General features: G+C 39.3%; 1 protein-coding gene and 1 long non-coding RNA gene across 16 annotated transcripts in view; one reads left to right on the forward strand and one right to left on the reverse strand.

Annotated features, from left to right (window-relative positions):
* Positions 1-1,011, forward strand: part of LOC138745099 (uncharacterized) — a 29,412-nt gene extending 28,401 nt beyond the window's left edge. Inside the window, exon 6 of the long non-coding RNA XR_011346023.1 lies at positions 825-1,011. This is a non-coding gene — a long non-coding RNA (uncharacterized lncRNA). The remainder of the gene's footprint in view (positions 1-824) is intronic.
* The window catches only part of cdh13 (cadherin 13, H-cadherin (heart)), an 813,941-nt gene that overhangs the window by 167,689 nt on the left and 626,845 nt on the right, over positions 1-19,407 (reverse strand). The gene's annotated exons all lie outside the window — the stretch shown is intronic.

Genomic DNA, 19,407 nt, shown 5'->3' on the forward strand with positions numbered 1-19,407 from the left:
GACTGTTTCCCATGGTGGGAGACTCTATTACATGAGGGCACAACTTCAGGATTAAAGAGTGTCCACTTAGAACAGAGATGAAAAGGAATTTCTTCAGCCAGAGGGTGGTGAATCGGTGGAATTTGTGTATCACACCTCAGGTGGTGGTGTATTTAAGGCAGAGATTAATAGATGCATCAAAGGTTATGAGAATAAGACTGGGCTGTGGGGCTAAGTTTCTGCTCCTACGTTTTATGGTCTTATGGGTAAATAATCTTGCAATAAGGCTCTCAACTAATGGTTTAATACTTATTGTTTCTTTGGCTTGGCTTCGCGGTCGAAGATTTATGGAGGGGTAATGTCCACGTCAGCTGCAGGCTCGTTTGTGGCTGACAAGTCCGATGCGGGACAGGCAGACACGGTTGCAGCGGTTGCAAGGGAAAATTGGTTGATTAGGGTTGGGTGTTGGGTTTTTCCTCCTTTGTCTTTTGTCAGTGAGGTGGGCTCTGCAGTCTTCTTCAAAGGAGGTTGCTGCCTGCCGAACTGTGAGGTGCCAAGATGCACTTATTGTTTAGTTACTCTATAAAGACTCAGTTTTACATTTTCAGTACTGTTATCTTATTAGCTGTCTATTGGTGAAAAAGTAAAATCTTTACATGTATAATTAATGGATCCATTGGGTTATTTACTTCAGTGGTATTTTCAAGTCCCTATAGTGAAAATGGCTCCTGATCCTTTGGCATTTTCAGTCCAAAAACTTCAAGCAGTTCCATATTGGTTAACACTAATAAACTAAACATAAACATAAAATTTTGATTAAGATTGTCATTCACATTGTTTTGCAGGATACAATACCAGAGAAGTACAATAATTTGCATCAAAAACTTCCTATTGCTAATATCACCAATGCCATATCATAGACATATTTTTGGAGAGTGGCTGATTCAGACAGTTCTGGTGCTACGAGCTGGAATATTTCAATATTGCAAAAGTATTTCCACCCAATCATGGATGTAATGAAGTGTAAATCTGGCACATCGAGATCATTCAAGTTGAACTGATTTTTGGATTTTTTCCTGTTTCATTTCTTGCTTTATTTTTTTCCAATAAACTTTGGTCTTCTAATCTGAACACTTTGTGAAATTCTTATGGCCCACATTGAAGTTTTAGCAAACAACAATCAAGTAAAATGTTCTCCATTCTGCCATCTGGTTGGAGGTTCTGCAGCACTCCGACTGGTATGTCCACATAACTTCTATTCTAACATATATTTATGTAAATAGGATCCATGGGCCTGGAGTATGCTATCTCGTCTTTACCGTGCAAGCATGGTATGAGCGACAAATAAAGGTGATAATTGACTTGAACAAAACAAGTGTGGTTGTGAAAACTGATTGTAATTTGGTACGAGTGATCTGATGGATAATTTATTTTTTTTCTATAAATCAACCTTGAGATGTTTTTGGTTAAAATTAAAATTCTTTAAAGATGTCTGTGAGGGTTCATTTGTCATTTTGACACCTTATTGAAAATAAATATATCTTACATCAGATACAGAGCCCATTGTATTCATAGATGGAATCATTCAACATGGTCCCTCAAGCATTTTAAAATAAATTTTCTATTTGTGCTTTTCATGATATTTATTTTCACATTACTTATAAATTAGAGGTCAAATGTCTTGTAATCTTGTGCCTTGCTCACTCTGCTCTTTTCCAATGGGCATTATAACCACTCTTGCAGGAGTTTGAGATTGCTATTCAATCATTCACTTCACACAGTTGTTTTAATGCTACTTTTAACTGCACAAACCTACCAACACCTGAGGCACATTCAGAAGCCAAAATAGAGTAAAGGGGGGAATGTGAATGGTGTTTGTCTAAAATGTCCTCTGAAATGTTCATGTGTGACAACTGAACTTATATGTCCATGATTTTTGATGTGAGAAGATGAGGAATAGGGTTTAGGGTGGTTAACTGAAGGAGGTCTACTGAGGTTTGTAATAATCCCAGCATTGCACCATACATTTACCAATGTTCTACCTCACTGCCCACCTCACTGACAAAAGATAAAGGAGGAAAAACCCAACACCCAACCCCAACCCACCAATTTTCCCTTGCAACCGCTGCAACCGTGCCTGGCTGTCCCGCATCGGACTTGTCAGTCACCAACGAGCCTGCAGCAGACGTGGACATACCTCTCCATAAATCTTCGTCCATGAAGCCAAGCCAAAGAAAGAAAGAAAAAGAAAAGACAGGCCAACCAAGAACTCTTGGAACAAATGACCCACATCACCAAAATTACTAAACCTCATAAAGTAGAAGGGATCTTAATTTGATAGCCCCCTTAAAGGAGGCACATGGATGGCAATGTGAAATAAGGCCATACCCATCAATTCCAATGTAGATAACTCTAACTGAAACCCAACACCCTGTTCTCTTCAAAATATCTGTCTGCAGTCAGCACTAACTGTACCATACTGTGGATTAACTGTGCTCATCAGTATAAGCCCTATCTTATGAATGGTTTGCTCTGGATGCTGCTGTGGTGTCAGCAGGGTGCTCAACATGTTCATTTAGGGATTTAGGAAAGAACAGGTGGCATAGAGCTTTGTGATGCATGTGAGGTTTTGATGAAGACGTGGAAAGCAGAAAGTGGGAGAGATGTGTATTATCCCCTGGGGGGGGGGGGGTGTTATGGCACAGACATTGACTTCTGTGTTGAACTGTTCGAGTTACTTTTCCACTCAAATGCTCAGAAAGCAATCAGAGCAGATATTATGGAGGCCAAGGCTAAGACTCAAGCCTTGAAGACTTGAACACAGTATCACATGCTCACTGATGTCACATAATTGGACCAAAAGGCATTCTCATCTGCAAATAATTTCTATCCATTAATATATACATTGTATATTTGTTATCTAATGTTTTGAATTTTTTTTATTCTGACAAATTGGATCGCCCATTATGGACAGATTTAGAATTGAGATCTATACAGCAGTGTTCAGTGACTCTTTATTGGGACCTCTCTTCCATTTAGTTTTTCCAAGATCAATAAGGATACATCTAATCCAATACTCAAACATAGATTATGAATCTGGTTCCAATTTAGGACATTTTTAATTTAAAAACTTTGTTTTATCTAATGCAATCCTTCAATTATTTATTTGCAAATTTATTTAAGGAAAGTTGTTCAATGTCTTTTGAACAGTTGGCAAATAAATATGATTTACCAAATTTTCATTTTTTTTAGATATTTCTTAAACACCACATTACCAGATTTGCTATTTGGATATCCACCTGATCTAGCTAATATTATTTTTTCATTGAACCCTCCTGAGAAAGGATTAATTGGAATTATATATGATTATTGAAATTACATCCAATACTTCTCAGCAAGATTAAAAAGGCCTGGAAACTGGAACTTGCAAGATCTTAATTGGAGAATCTATGGGACAAGATTTTTAAACTGGTGAATGCATCTATACATCTTCAATATGTGCCCGACATTCATTAATACAATTCAAAGTAGTGCATCATGTTCACATGTCCAAAGATAAATTGGCATGTATCTTTTCTAATATTAGCCCTACTTGTGACAGATGCAAATCTGATATTGTTATATTGACACATATTTTGGTCTTGTCCATCCTTAGAAATCTTTTGGGAAGAATTTTTTAATATCTTTTCAACTGTATTTCAGGAGGAACTAAGAGTTAATCCAATAACTGCTCTTTTTGGGTTACTGACCCAGATATAGAGAGTTTTTTCTGTACCTGTTCAACGGGTTGTGGCCTTCCCTACATTGTTGGCTAGAAGCGCCATCCTATTCAAATGGAAGGACTCTAGATCTCCAACAGTGTTTCAATGGTTCTCTCATATTATGTCCCATTTATGTTCAGAAAAAAAAAATTAGTTATCATTCAATTCATCAATGAAATTTGAAGATACATGGTGGACTTTTATGTCTAATTTTCATTTCTTATACATTTTTTAAAAACGTGATCAGATGTACCCACTCTTCCAGATGAGATATCGCCTTACCTTTGTTTTTTGATTCATGTTATGAATCAAAAGTTAAAAAATATGTAACCTCAAGATAAGATGCTCAGATATTTCTTTTTGGCTAGTTTTCTTTTTTTTTAAGTAGAGTAGGTTAGGTGGGGTTTTTCATATATAAAAGTATACTATATATATATATTTTTATGACTTTTCTGTCTTCATCCAGTGCAGTGGAGGGGGGACCAAGTTTATACTGTTTGAAGTTGTATTTTGAGATATACACAGTTGTGATATTCTATTTTCAATTTAATTCCCTTTTCTTCATTGTATTGTACAGAAAAAAGAAAATATATAGCTACCACATGTTAATACTCACAGTACCACCTCAGATACTGACCCTGTGTAGAATTAATATATTTGTACAGAAGAGGGATCTGCACCAGGAAAGGCACAAGAGGACAAATGGACGACAGCCAGGGGTTCTAGAAGAGGATAAACAAGGTGGCACATTCGGAAGGGCAACCATTCTCAATAGGGTCCTACACCCCAACCCTGGAGGCCACAGCACATTTAAGTAAAAGCCTTGTTTTCTTTAAACTTCAAGTAATTTAAATACTTTTTATGTTTTTATGTTCAACCTTCGATGTTGTGCCAACCTATTCCTATCAAAAAAACATTCCTACTTCATAACCTCTATTTTTCATTCATCCATGTGTCTAAGAGTCTCTTAAATGACCCTAATACATCTTTTTCTTACGTATAGTTTACAGTTACTGATAAGTAGAATTTCTGCCTGCCTCCCTAATTGCCTGAATATACCTGAGATTGTCTGATCTCGGAAGCTAAGCAGCCTCAGTACTTGGAGGGGAGACCATCCAGGAACACCAGGTGCTGTGGGTTTCTGTGAGGGGCGCTGGACAAAGTGGTGACTCTCTGTCTCTCTGACAGAAGTCAGAGAATTTCATGTATGTTACATTCTAAATGTAGGACAATAAAACGTTGCCTTTACTCTCTAAATGTAGGACAATAAAACGTTGCCTTTACTCTCTCTCTCTCTGACAGAAGTCAAAGAATTTCATGTATGTTACATTCTAAATGTAGGACAATAAAACGTTGCCTTTACTCAGAGGGAAAAGAATCTCACGGTTGTACATGATGTCATGTATGTCTGCTGACAATAAATTTGAATGCTTCATTTTGAACTTTGATATCATTTTGAAATTAATTCTTCACTCACAATCAGACCAAAAAGGATGAAGAAGGTTGTCGCATCCTTTCCACTTCCACCTCATCTACTTCTTCCCCTTCCATATTCTCCAGTTCATCCCCAAATTTGTGCTCTGGAGTTATTCTGCTTTTTTTTGGTAATATTTTATTTATGGTTTTAAATATATTTAATAATCAACCATCATCATACCAAATACAAAACATCAAGAGAACCCCTCTCCTCTATGTCCTATTAAACAGAGAAAGGACAAAAAAAAGAAACACAAAAAAAGCATCCCATTGTCAGTGCACACAGTAACAATGTGAAACACAATAATCCCACAGATTTAAAACCTTTACAGAGGTCTACTGGCTGGCCAGTAGCAATCGTAACCCTATATTAGCACCAGTGAGATCCCTATATGCTCTAAATAAGGCTGCTAGATTTTTAGGAGGGTGTTATATCCCTTCCTGAGATTGTGTGTGGCCTTTTCAAGTGGGAAGCAGCTACTCATCACCGAAGACCACCTCTCCATGAGTAGATGAGAGTCAGACTTCCATGTTACCGCTATGCACTTCCTGGCAATTTCTGTGAATTTAATTTGAGAATTAGTTAATGATCTTCCAACCGTGGGTAAAGTTCCCCAGAAGACAAAGCTCTGGGTCTACTGGGAAGGTTAATCCTGGGATCTTGGTTAGGGAGTCACAGAGGTCATACCAGAAGGGCCTCACCTTCGTGCAAAACCAGGGAGAATGTAAAAAGGAACCAAACTCTACACCACACCTAAAACACTGCTAATTCAGGTTTATATTGGTGTGAGGTACAGTTGATGGAAAAATTATACTGGACCATTCTCTACCTGGCATTAATAGTAGCCAACAAACATCCCTGATATAGATCTGACCAGAGTTATTCGTCAATTGTGTCCAAGTCTGACTCCCATCTCACCCTCGATTTATGCACACCTGGCTTTGGGCTCTCACTCATCAATAATAAATTCATTCTAGAGCTCCTGACTTATTCGACCTGATGGCTGATTTTAGAGGGTTCTTCCAGTTGAGGTTATAGCATGGCCAACTTGCTCTGCCTATGTTAGACAGGCATTCATTGCAGCTTTTCAGTGCAACTCACCCCACAAGTATGCTCAGCCACATAGACACCATTTATAAAATCTCAGGACACTTCCAGCAGCTGATAAAAAGGAATGCCAATTATCTTCCAACAGATATAGATATTCGTCTGAAGGTTGAAATTGCAATTGAGAAGGTCACTTACAAAAGTTTTACTGTCGGCCTCACAGTGAGTGTGTGCTGTTTTGATGAAGAGGGATTAAATGATCCCTGGATTTAAATGAACGGTGGTTTGTGTGAACAGAGCGATGTCTGTTTTTAGATGCACTAAAAGGGCAGTGAGTCACAATCTTGGCATGACTACAGCCTTTGTTGTATTCAGTATTCCACAGTGAGAGTCTCTGGTAGATTGCTGTTCATATGAATTAGTGCTGTCACATCAAATTTATAAATTGCCATCCAGTGATTTGTAGAAATGTCAGTGATGTACTGACATGTTATTCTACCTTGCCCCCCGTCACCCCCCCCCAAAGAATTCACTAGTACAATTCTACATTGAAGTCCAGAACTCATGCTGGTTCATCACCCCTCCATTCAATTCACAGACTCCCTATTATACCGAGTGTGTCTTTCCTCTCATTTCTTGATGGCCTCTTTTTCTCCATGGAATCTCTCTTCAGTCCTCAGTTCTTATTTGCGCACTTTAACTGCCCTGCTCACCCTCAAAGTGGGAACCAGTGCTCAGGGAGACAAGTTCTGAAGAAACTACTCATGAAGGGGAGGAACAGTTAGTGTCATTGACCCACTGCTGTCTGTAAGGAATTTGTACATTCTCCCGTGTCTGCGAGAGTTTCCTCCCGGTGTTCCAGTTTACTTCCCCCTTTCAAAACATACTGGGGGTTGTGGGTCAATGGGATGAAATTGGGCAAGGCCGACTCAGACCAAAAGGGCCCATTACCATGCTGTATGTTTAAATTTAAGTTGAAAACCTTGGGCCCTTTAAAATAATTTTGGCTGATGCTTGTGTTGTCATTGTTTTCTTCACATGTACCACTAGTTATATTCTACTGACAGACCATCTTTTAAAAATCTCTGTCGAAATTCAAAAATTAAAATTGACAAAGATCCGATAACACGTTGATGTGCTCCTGGAAACAGAACTTAATGCTAAAGGAAATTGACTGCAACAATGAAGACGCAATTGAATATTGCTGCAACATTGTCACTGTGGTATTACAGGAAAATTACCAGCTAATTTACACACATCACTGGTGTCAACCGAAGGATACAAATTGGTCAGAACATTCGAGCAAACAGAGAGAAGTTAGTTTTGCTTTATTATCTCATGTGGAAGTCTGCACTTCTAACTGGACAATGTCCATGCAGTGCTCCACTGAAGTGGTAGTCCAGAACATAGCAAGTGTAAGCCAAGAACCCAGCACCTCCGGCTGAGATGCAAGTTGTACATGCTGAGCCATAGGTGACATCTGAAGAAAGAGACACTGCCCATGGATTTAGTCACCTGCTATGCACTACATTGCGGCATCTGAGACATTTGCTTGAAAGATTTATCCCATCAAGTACATTTTTAAATTATAGAACAATGACTCAAATAAGAATGCTAGTGCTGGGATTACAATTTGGGGGGGTTAAAAATTACCAGATTTCAAAAAATATTATTGAGCAGCCAAGGCAAGGTTTATCACCTCACTCTTTGAGGCACCCCACCTCCCCCCCTCTCCCTCCTTGGCACATATTAGACAACACGGGGTAAGTGAAGAGAAAGCAGGAGAATTTATATACAAATGGGACACTAAAAAGCTTCATTCTAAAGCATATTCTTCAGATATGGCTAAGAATAAATCAATGTATTGGATGGAGGATGGGGATATCTCCTAAAATGCCTTTGATCCAGAACAAGTTAATACCCTGGACTCTGGGTAATAAGATCCTGGACGCCTGGTGCCAGAAGGGGATCAGGTGTATCGAGGACATTACAAACAAAGACAGCTCATGTCATTCAAGCAGATGAGGAACAAATATGATTAGTCTCTAATAGAACATTTTTCTGTTATCTGCAAATAAGATCTTTCTTAAGGGAAAAATTAGGACTGTCTTTGACCCTACCTAGATGCAGTAATGTGGAGATTCTAATTCGACAAGGGGATCTGTGTAAATTTATTTCTCAAATGTATTACATATTCCAAAGTGAGGTCCTGAAGCCAGGCTTACACAGGTCGAGGGAGAGATGGGAGTCGGACATGGGCACAACAATCAATAAAGAGTGGTAGCAAGACCTGTGTCTAGAACATGTGACTGGTGTCATTAATGCCAGATACAGGTTGGCACAATACAACCTCTTGCACCAGCTGTACCTCACACCACAAAAATTACATAAATCAAAACCAGAAATTTTGGAAACATGATTTAGGTGTGGTGAGGAGGTTGGAACCTTTATCCATTTAACCTGGCTGCGTAGAAATATGAGATTCTTCTGGGAGGACCTGGGGAATGTTCTGAAAAAATTACAAAGGTGGATTTTCCACAAGATCTGAAATTGAATTTCTGGGAGACATTGGGGATGTGAGATTTAGACTATCCAAATACCGAATTCAGTTTATGAAGGTCCCCTTGTCAGTCGCCAGGAAGTTTATAGTGGTTACGTGAAAGTCCGACTCCCAGCTAAATACCACATGATGGAAGATGGAAATGCAGAACTGCACTCCTTTGGAGTGAATCACTTATAATCTGAGGAGGAAACATGACACATTCATTAAAGCGTGGCAGCACTATGTGAAATACACAGGTCATGCAGATTGACTAGTTTCCTCTCCCTTTGAAATATGAACACTGTAAAAATCTGTCCCAGCAGGGAAAGGGATGGAGTTAAGGAAGTGGGACACGGTGCAGGCAATGGGCAGTTTTTACTGTTGTTTTTTAGTTCTTTCTTTTTATTCCTTCCTGTGTTATTTACTTAGCGAGGTTGTTTTTTTCAGGTTTCGGTGCAGACTGTGAACCCCACTAGTATCTGGATAATTTGTATGATTATATGTTTGAGGTCAAGGGAGAGGGGGTTAAATACAGACTCTGTACATTATATAAGTGTTGAAAAAGATGGTATTGGGTGTTTGAATTGCTTTACAAAAGCAATTGCTTTATGAAAACCAAAGTAAAATATTCCAAATAAAAAGAATGTTGGTGTTGGCAGATAGGGCATTGTTTCTTTCCCAATGATTAATGAGTGATTTACAGTCATTATTTTGCATCAGACCCTATCTTTCTGTTGAGAGAAACTGCATCACATTGCCCAAGATGAGGAAATAGTTTAAAGCAAAGTATTTGTCTTTTGCTGAATTACAAATGTATAGAATAAGATGCACTTTTAATTGATTCAACTCTGAATAATGCTGAAATTATTTTTGGATGAGCCCGTGCAAGATGGATATTAGTAATTTCACCCTCTTCCCTAATCTGACATTGTTACACACTGGATTTTAGCGACATGAATGTAACTTACATTTGTTTCTTCATAATTCAACAAAATACATTGGAGAAACAGTTTTCCTTTCATACAGTGATTTGAAACTCTAAGCATATCAACAAAGATCTATAGCCACAAATGATAATTTAAAGGAGGGACATTATATTAACAAAATAGAATGAAAATAATTTGAAAAATTGCTTTGTTTAGATCATCAGATTACATTATGTTTGCATTTAGAAATACCGCGACATGGAAAAATTGACCAGGAGCAGACCATTTGACCCTTTTGAGCTAGCCTTCTTTGTCATTCAATAAAGTCATGCTTGGTGACAAGAAAATTGGTACCTCATTCCAGCTGTCTCAGTCCACAAAATAATATAGAGTCATAGATCATACAGCATGAAAACTGGCCCTTCAGTCTAACTTGGCCACACCGACCAAAATGTCTCACCCACACTAGTCTCACATGTCTGTGTTTGGCCTTTATCCCTCTAAACGTATCTTATCCATGTATTCATCCAATTTTTTCTTAAACATTTCAGTAATACCTGCTTCAATCACCTCCCCTGGCTGTTAACTTCAATCAAATATAAAGAGGTGTATGACAAGTAATGAGAGTACAACACAACTTTGAGCTTTGTAAAGTGAGTGCTCTGTTACACAGAAGACATGGCATCACCTACAACAGGGTCGTTCTTCAAGGAAGCCCATAGGCAGATGGACACAAGCCTTTTTATATAGTTTAGCTACCCATTCCACAGCCTGTTCGCGACTATTCACATGACCTGTCATCTGCAGAATTCAGCAAATCATCTAGCATGAGTTTGGAGAAAATCATGGCCTTGCTTCTCATGTCTTGCAACAGAGCTACTAAAGGAATACAATTTCTTTAACTTACTCTAGTATTTTCCCATAAAAATATTATTTTTAAGCTTTTGCTGAAATTTATAGAAAAGAAAGAAGCAAATAAAGCAAATCTATATAATCTCTGCTAGAATTTATCATTCCAAATGTCCACCACCCTCTGTGTTAAAAAGTTACCCTTTCTTTGGCTTGGCTTCGCGGACGAAGATTTATGGAGGGGGTAAAAAGTCCACGTCAGCTGCAGGCTCGTTTGTGGCTGACAAGTCCGATGCGGGACAGGCAGACACGCTTGCAGCGGTTGCAGGGGAAAATTGGTGGGTTGGGGTTGGGTGTTGGGTTTTTCCTCCTTTGCCTTTTGTCAGTGAGGTAGGCTCTGCGGTCTTCTTCAAAGGAGGTTGCTGCCCGCCAAACTGTGAGGCGCCAAGATGCACGGTTTGAGGCGATATCAGCCCACTGGCGGTGGTCAATGTGGCAGGCACCAAGAGATTTCTTTAGGCAGTCCTTGTACCTTTTCTTTGGTGCACCTCTGTCACGGTGGCCAGTGGAGAGCTCGCCATATAACACGATCTTGGGAAGGCGATGGTCCTCCATTCTGGAGACGTGACCCATCCAGCACAGCTGGATCTTCAGCAGCGTGGACTCGATGCTGTCGACCTCTGCCATCTCGAGTACTTCGACGTTAGGGATGTAAGCGCTAAAGGAATACAATTTCTTTAACTTACTCTAGTATTTTCCCATAAAAATATTCTTTTTAAGCTTTTGCTGAAATTTATAGAAAAGAAAGAAGCAAATAAAGCAAATCTATATAATCTCTGCTAGAATTTATCATTCCAAATGTCCACCACCCTCTGTGTTAAAAAGTTACCCTGAAGATTTCTATCAAATCTCTCCCCCCTCATCTTAATCTATGACCTCTGATTACTGTATTCCGCTGCTCTGTGCAAAACACTCTGCATTCCCCCCCCCATCTCTTCCTCTCATGATGTTGTAACCGCTATGAATCACCCCTTCTCCTATGCCACAGGAATAAAGCCCTCGTGTCCTCAGCCTCCCCCTTTAGCTCAGACCTCAAGTCATGGCAACATCACAGTATCAAAACTGAACACGGTACTCAAAATAGGGCCTCATCGATATCTTATACAACTGCAACAAGACTTCCCAACTTCTATACTAATACTCTGACTGATGAAGGCCAATTTATCAAATGCTATTTTGACATCCTTATTATCAAGGTAATATATACATGTACTCCTAAATCCCTCTGCAATTCAACACTCCACAGATCTCTATTATTCACTGTGTAGGTCCTATCCATGTTAGACCTCTCAAAATGTAACACCTCGCATGTCTCTGCATTCCATCAACCATTCCACTGCACAGCTTCCCAACTGATCAAGATCCTGCTGCAATCTTTCACAACTGTTTTCATTGTCTGCAAAACCAGACACATTAGGATAACCCACATAAAACCCTGAATTCAATAATGCTTCAGTTGAGTTATCCCTGGCCCTCAGAGAGTCTTTAAAGAGGGAACCATTACAATTCATTTCATAGTAATGTCATCAAACTAATTTTAATACCAAGCCATGCATAACCTGGTCACAGAAAAAGAAAAGATTTTAAGAAACATCTCAAGGGAAGAATTGTTCACAGAGGTTTGGGGGGATTCCAGAAATTAGGAAGCGGTCTCAAAAGTCACAGCGACGACTCTTAGAAACTTCCAACTGTTGTAGGGCAAGATGTTCTCGAATTATCTAACATACAGTAGCATATTAAGAAAATTAAAAGTAAAGATAGAGGAAATCTAAAATAAAATCAGAAAATGCTGACCTGATGAGCATTTCTAGCATTTTCTGTTTTTAACGTGGTATACTTTGAACTCTTTTATTGTGGTTATGTCAGCGTTGTCTGCATGAGGGGGTACAATAAATGAAATCCATTTTGCTTCCCTTTATCTGGTTCTACCTATCACTTACCAGTCTCTGTCTCTCCTCCTCCCCCTTCTACACCTGCTTCCACCCAACTTTTTTTCTTGCATTTATTTCTACATTACACCGACAAATCTCTGTTTCTCCACTCCCTCCCACTGCTATAAACTGGCTATCATCTCTTAGTCATGTTACAGGATTTGGACCTCCTGACCTCCTGACCATTTGTGGTTCTACCTGATGAGTTTTTCCAGTAACTCCATATTACAATACTGAAGTTGCCCCTTAAAGTCAGTGGATAATTAGCTCTAAGGTCACTCTGGCACATGGGTCATTTGGCGGCTTACTGGAAATAAAATGTGGGTGGAAACTGTGAAAGATATACCAGAATAAATTGGAAATAAGACTGCATCTTATTCCACAGAACAAAGAAGCACAGTATAGGACCTTCATCCCTCGATGCTGTACCAACCTAATACCCATAAGCCTCTATTTTTCATGCATCCTTGTACCTGTCTAAGAGACTTCTAAATGTCCCTATTATACCAGCACCCACCAGCGTCCCTGGCAATGTGTTCCAGGCATCCACAACTCTCTGTGTAAAAAGAACTTACCCTGATGTCTCCCATAAACATTTCTCCACTCATCTTGTACAGATGTCCTCTGATGCCCGCTATTTTCACCTCAGGGAAAAATATATTGGCCGTCCACCCTATCTAGATCTCTCATAATCTTGTAGATCTCTATTAAGTCCTCTCTCATCTTTCTTTGGACCAAAAAGAAAAGCCCTAGCTCTGTTAACCTTGCCTCATAAAACACAATCCAGGCAACATCCTGGTACATCTCCTCTACACCCTCTCCATACCTTCCATACCCTTCCTGTAATGAGATGACCAGAACTGAACAAATTAATTGAAGTGTGGTCTAACCAGAGTTTTATAGAGCTACAACAGTACCTTACACCTCTTGAACACTACACCCTGAATAATGAAGACGAGCATATCAGAGGTTTTCTTAACTACTCTATCAACCTGTGTGACAACCTTAAGAGATCAATGGATTTGGACCCCAAGGTCCCACTATTCATCCAGTCTGATAAGAATCCTGTCATTAACCATGTATTCAGACTTCAAGTTTGTTCTTCCAAATTGCATTACTTCACACTTATCCAGATTGAACACCATCAACCACTTTTCTGCCCAACTCTGCATCTGATATACAACAACCTTCTACACTATCCACAACAGTTCCATCCTTGCTTCATGTTGTCTGCAAACTTTCTGACCAATCCCTCTACTTCTTTGTTTAGGCCAAGGTTGGAGGTGACAAGGTAATGTATGTATTTTTACAGTTTTGAGAATTAAACCCTGAAATTCCTGTTTCATAGATAACTGAGACATATGAACATTGCTATAGAAACCAATCTAAGGTGTTGAGCTTTATATAAACATTAAATATGATTCCATTTTTTAATTGTTTCTGTGTGAAGAGGTGTCAATAGTAAATCGATTTGATAGACTCCATGTTAAAACAAATGGGGGTGTCTTGGCCCAGCACTGAACATCATTTAACAGACAATGAACCTATAATATGTGAAAAGCAATCAGTTCTCAAAGGGTTTCTCTGTTGGCTCACTGGTGCAACACAACAAATGAGCAGATGTCCAATTTATTCTTAACAGATTGTTGTCCATGCTTGAAATCTTTGGATTGATCCTTTTTACTCGAGACCCAGTCAGAAAGTTATTCTGATCACAAATTCACAATTCAAAAGATTGCCACAGAAACATTTGGCAGGAAACTACTGGTTTTTCTATATAAGATTTAATTTAAATCCCAATTTCCTTGCATTTTTTTCCAGTTCACCATAGCATGACTAATCTAATCCAAAGGTTCCAATGGCCACTCTGCTGAAGTTGGAGAATACTTATTAATACTTGTGGCATTTAACATGGAAATTTCAAACTTTTGAGCCAGTGGTCAGCCATGCTTCAGTTAGTCCTTTGCCACAGTCTGAGATGGGATTCATGTGGCAGGGAGAATAGTTCAAGCACCATTTAATTGACTTAACTGGAGAAATCTCAGCTGACATTACAGTGCAGCATTTGTTGGAATGTTGCACTATCGAACGTGGTGCCCTTTGGATGAAATGGTAAAAGTTGGGGGAGCAATATTTCCTCCACTTTTCCAGAACAGACTTGCTCATATCCCCATTGTTTGTACGATCTACTGTGTGAAAAGTCTATTGTATTTCTGATGTCATGATACTACAGAAGGACAAAGGAGCATTTCAGGGTCTAAAAATACTGCAACCAAGCATGTCTTTCCTATACTGAGAATTTCATTGAAAATGACTATTTGAAACAATATCTCATTGAAATAATTGAGGTGCACAGAGCCTCCCAAAACATTCTGGGTCACCGAGTGTTTGTTTTAACAGAAAATCTCGTAAACCTTTTGCATGTTCATTATATATGCTACTTTACAAAAATGGGGCAATAAATGAGGACAATCCTCGACATACAGTAGTAAAGTCCAAGTTATTTATTTTGACGTGAAACAAGAGCTGAAGACTTTACAGATCAACTTCCAAATACTGGTGGAAATGGTATTTCTCAGATTCATTAAATTACAAGCAGATAAGCAAACTTCGGGTTGATCCTTGTGCTCCAGGAGTAAAAAAATATGAAAGCAAGTTTCCAAATTTGACCACTGGAATTAAAAATTGAAACCTATCACATTTAAATCCATTATTAATAACATTTTATCATCTGTTCTTTATAAGTTTGATGATCCTGCAATGGAAATTGATTCTTTTCTTTGGTTGCCGAATAAAATTAAATTTATCTAAAATGAATGGATTAGAAACATCATTGTGTTAGTTGCAAGGCCATATAAAAAAAATAACTGAACAAATTTTTTAATCCATTGTCATAAAACTGAAAGCGCAAGAAATACAAAAAAGAAATAAATAGATCTTTAAATAAATTGATTCAGAGTACTGTAGGGTTTTGGTTTCTTGGACTGGAATGAACACGGATTATCTCTCTGTGATGAGGTTAGTTGATCTTTCGCACTCAAGTACACAACTTCCCCCATCCATTGCTTGTCAACAATAAGCCAAGTAATAAAATACTGTTCTCATGAAGCAAACATCAAAGTGCTGCAATTCCAACAGTAAATTTTTGATTTTATAATATATATACGTAAATAAAGTATGTACATATATATATATAAATAAAGTCAAGTTGGCCTTACCATTATTTTGACAGGAAAATCAGTGCCTATTCATTGAACCTTGTAGCCTAAACTGAAATACTGGATTCCATCTGTCAGTTTAACTTGTAAACACAAAATATCTGCTCTTACAGCAAAGAGCTTTCATTTTCTGTGGTATTATCAATTCATTTTGAAACGTTATTGAAATATTATCTCATCTTACTATCAGTTCTGTCACAATTCAATGACTACCAATTTTTACAGTTCAGCTCATTTTAATTGAATAAATTATAAAATACATTTTAACATTTATTGCTATTTCTCAAAGTAGCCCATTTTCTATTAAAATCTGAATCAATATGTTTGAAAATTTCTCACGTCATTAAAATCTCGTATTAAAGCACAGTGTTGCGTTAAAACACTCCTACTGTAAAATATATATCAAGCTTGCAACATCTGGCAAAGTACAAGGTTGGGTCTGAACTCAGATCTTGCAGTTCATATCAACCCAATATGCCACAGAAGAACAATCGGGAGTCCATAAGACATTACTTAAACATGTTGTATCAAATTAAAGTGACAAGCATTAAAGTGATTTGTGGAAATCAGACTCTTTCTGACTCCTGAGTCCAAGGTACAAACAAAGAGTGTTTTCATTGATGTCAATAATGTACTTACAGGCTTAGATTTTCCCAGCTTGTTGCTTGTAAGATTAGTGCCACTCTGAAGGATGACCTTGCTACTTGTCCAGCTTGGACTACTTTCTTTACTTGATTCTTCTGCTACTAAGGAGCCAGCAAAATAATTCTCACCATAATCCTCAAAACAAGCCAATGACTCCCGTGTTCCCAATAACACAGTATATCAATCAAGGAAAGAACCTGCACTGACAGCAAATAATCCCCTGCATTCTGCTTTCCAAGCCCATCTGAACTGATCATGTTATCAGCAAATGACTCCCTAAATAAATCACTGAAATGGCTTTTCAGATGTGCTTTTAATGATCTGCATACTTTGTAAATTCATTAAATTTAGGGGGATTTCTCCAAGAGTGGGAATTCTGCAGACATTTCATCCACACCTTTCTAATGTGTGTCCTATCATATCGTGCACCCTCTGACCAAATGGTCACCACCAGTATTTACTACTCTAATAAGAGAGTTCAGATCTCCTGCATTAACTTCTCTCTTGCAACTTCAGTCTGTTCCAATGACAACCAGATTATGTGCTACTGAGATGTGGCTAGGATGAGGAGTGTGCCTTTGTAGGTTGGCACCCTTCTAAGACTGACACACTGGAAATCGTAGGAAGTTGTTTTCATTTGAGTATTGTTCTATTGGGAATAATTTAAGTTCCATTTAGGTGAATGTTTCAGTGTATAAAAACCATAATAATGCTCCAGTAAAACTCATGGTATCCAGCACCTTTGCGGAATGGTAAATGCCAGATAAGTGAATTTCCAGTGGCTTGAGATTGTGTGCGGTGTGGATTGGCAAACTAATGGTGAGGCTCACCAATATTAAACCTGCATTTTTTACCATTTCATTTTTCACAGTTTCTTTGCTGGTTGTTTGAGGTTGCCGGTTGCTTGAATTCCAGATAACAGGAGTTTTACAGTATTTCAAGAGTTATAGCACTTTTCGTGGAAAAAAAATTAAGCAATAATTTCAAGCTTAATTTCTGTGCAAAAAAATCAGTAGGACATCTCCTGTAAAGGGTAAAGCACTGAGGAAAGTTGATGAACAGAGAAACCTTAAGTCTAATCCATATTTTCATGGGTCAAAACAGTGAATATAAGTTTTGGGCATTATTTGGGATCTTTGCAAAATACCAGTTAGGAAACTCTGTGGATATTATGTGCCGACCTGGTTGCCCTACTATTAAAGGGATATGACTGTGCTGGAGAGAGAGAAAGCAGAGGAGATTCACCAGGATGTTGTCTGAACTGAAGGGAATTTAGTTATTTATTGAGATTGGATGTACAAGGTTTGTTTTTTTTCTGGAGCAATGAGGCTGAGGGGAGGCCTGTGAGAAGTATATACGATTATGAGAGGCATAAATAAAGTTGGTATTCAAAATCTTTTTTTTTCCACGTAAAAGGGACATCAAAAACAAGAGAGCAGAGCTTTCTGGTGAGAGGAATGATTTAAGTGGTGACAGAATCAAATAGAATTACGGCATTAACAGGCACTGAGAACAGTATTCACAACCATTTTTGGCTGTGGCCCCCTTAGGACAGTGCTTGAAGTTTATGGGTCCCCTTCTCATTGAGTTTGGTTGGTTTCTTCCATACTACTCTCCTTCTTTCTTTGGCTTGGCTTTGCGGACGAAGATTTATGGAGGGGTAAATGTCCACGTCAGCTGCAGGCTCGTTTGTGGCTGACAAGTCCGATGCGGGACAGGCAGACACGGTTGCAGCGGTTGCAGGGGAAAATTGGTTGGTTGGGGTTGGGTGTTGGGTTTTTCCTCCTTTGTCTTTTGTCAGTGAGGTGGGCTCTGCGGTCTTCTTCAAAGGAGGTTGCTGCCCGCCGAACTGTGAGGCACCAAGATGCACGGTTTGAGGCGATATCAGCCCACTGGCGGTGGTCAATGTGGCAGGCACCAAGAGATTTCTTTAGGCAGTCCTTGTACCTCTTCTTTGGTGCACCTCTGTCACGTAGCCAGTGGAGAGCTCGCCATATAACACGATCTTGGGAAGGCGATGGTCCTCCATTCTGGAGATGTGACCTACCCAGCGCAGTTGGATCTTCAGCAGCGATGGATTCGATGCTGTCAGCCTCTGCCATCTCGAGTACTTCGATGTTAGGGATGAAGTCGCTCCAATGAATGTTAAGGATGGAGCGGAGACAACGCTGGTGGAAGCGTTCTAGGAGCCGTAGGTGATGCCGATAGAGGACCCATGATTCGGAGCCGAACAGGAAAAACCCATAAAAAATGTTTTGATTTCAGTCCTTGCCTCCCCTCTTTAAATGTGCGGCAATTCCCAGAGGGGTCTAGGGCCCCTGTTGAGAATGGCTGATCTAGACATACATAAAAAGGCAGAAGGATATTTACAAATTTGCTGTTAATACCGTGGCAGTGGATTGTATAAAAATGGCAATGAGCAGCACACAGATGGAAGATGGAAAACTTGGATAAATGGGGCACCCACAACAACCTCACACTCAATGTCACCAAAACCAAGGAGCTGATTGTTGACTTCATGACTTCAGGAAGGGGAAACCAGAGGTGTACAGTGATCAGAGGTGGAGAGGGTGAGCAAATTTAAGTTCTTGGGAGTCACCATCTCGGCGGATCCTAGACCCAACACACCAATGGCATCATGAAGAAAGCAGGTCGCAGCCTCTAATTTGGTATGATGTCAGAAACTCCAGAAAATTTCTACAGATGAGTGGTGCAGAATGTGCTGACCAGCAGTATCACAGTCTAGTATGGAGACACCAATGCCTCAGAGTGGAAAGACCTGCAAAAGGTAGTGGACACAGCCCAGGACAATACAGGCAAAATTCTTTCCTCCATCGAGAACATCTACAGGGAACGCTGCTGTCGAAGAGCAGCAGCAATCATTAAAGACCCATACCACTTAGCACATGCTCTGTTCTTGCTGCTGCCATCAGGAAAGAGGTGCAGGTGCCACAAGCCTCGCCTCACCAGGT

The sequence above is a fragment of the Narcine bancroftii genome, chromosome 10 (assembly GCF_036971445.1).
Source record: "Narcine bancroftii isolate sNarBan1 chromosome 10, sNarBan1.hap1, whole genome shotgun sequence".
In the NCBI taxonomy this organism is placed as follows: domain Eukaryota; kingdom Metazoa; phylum Chordata; class Chondrichthyes; order Torpediniformes; family Narcinidae; genus Narcine; species Narcine bancroftii.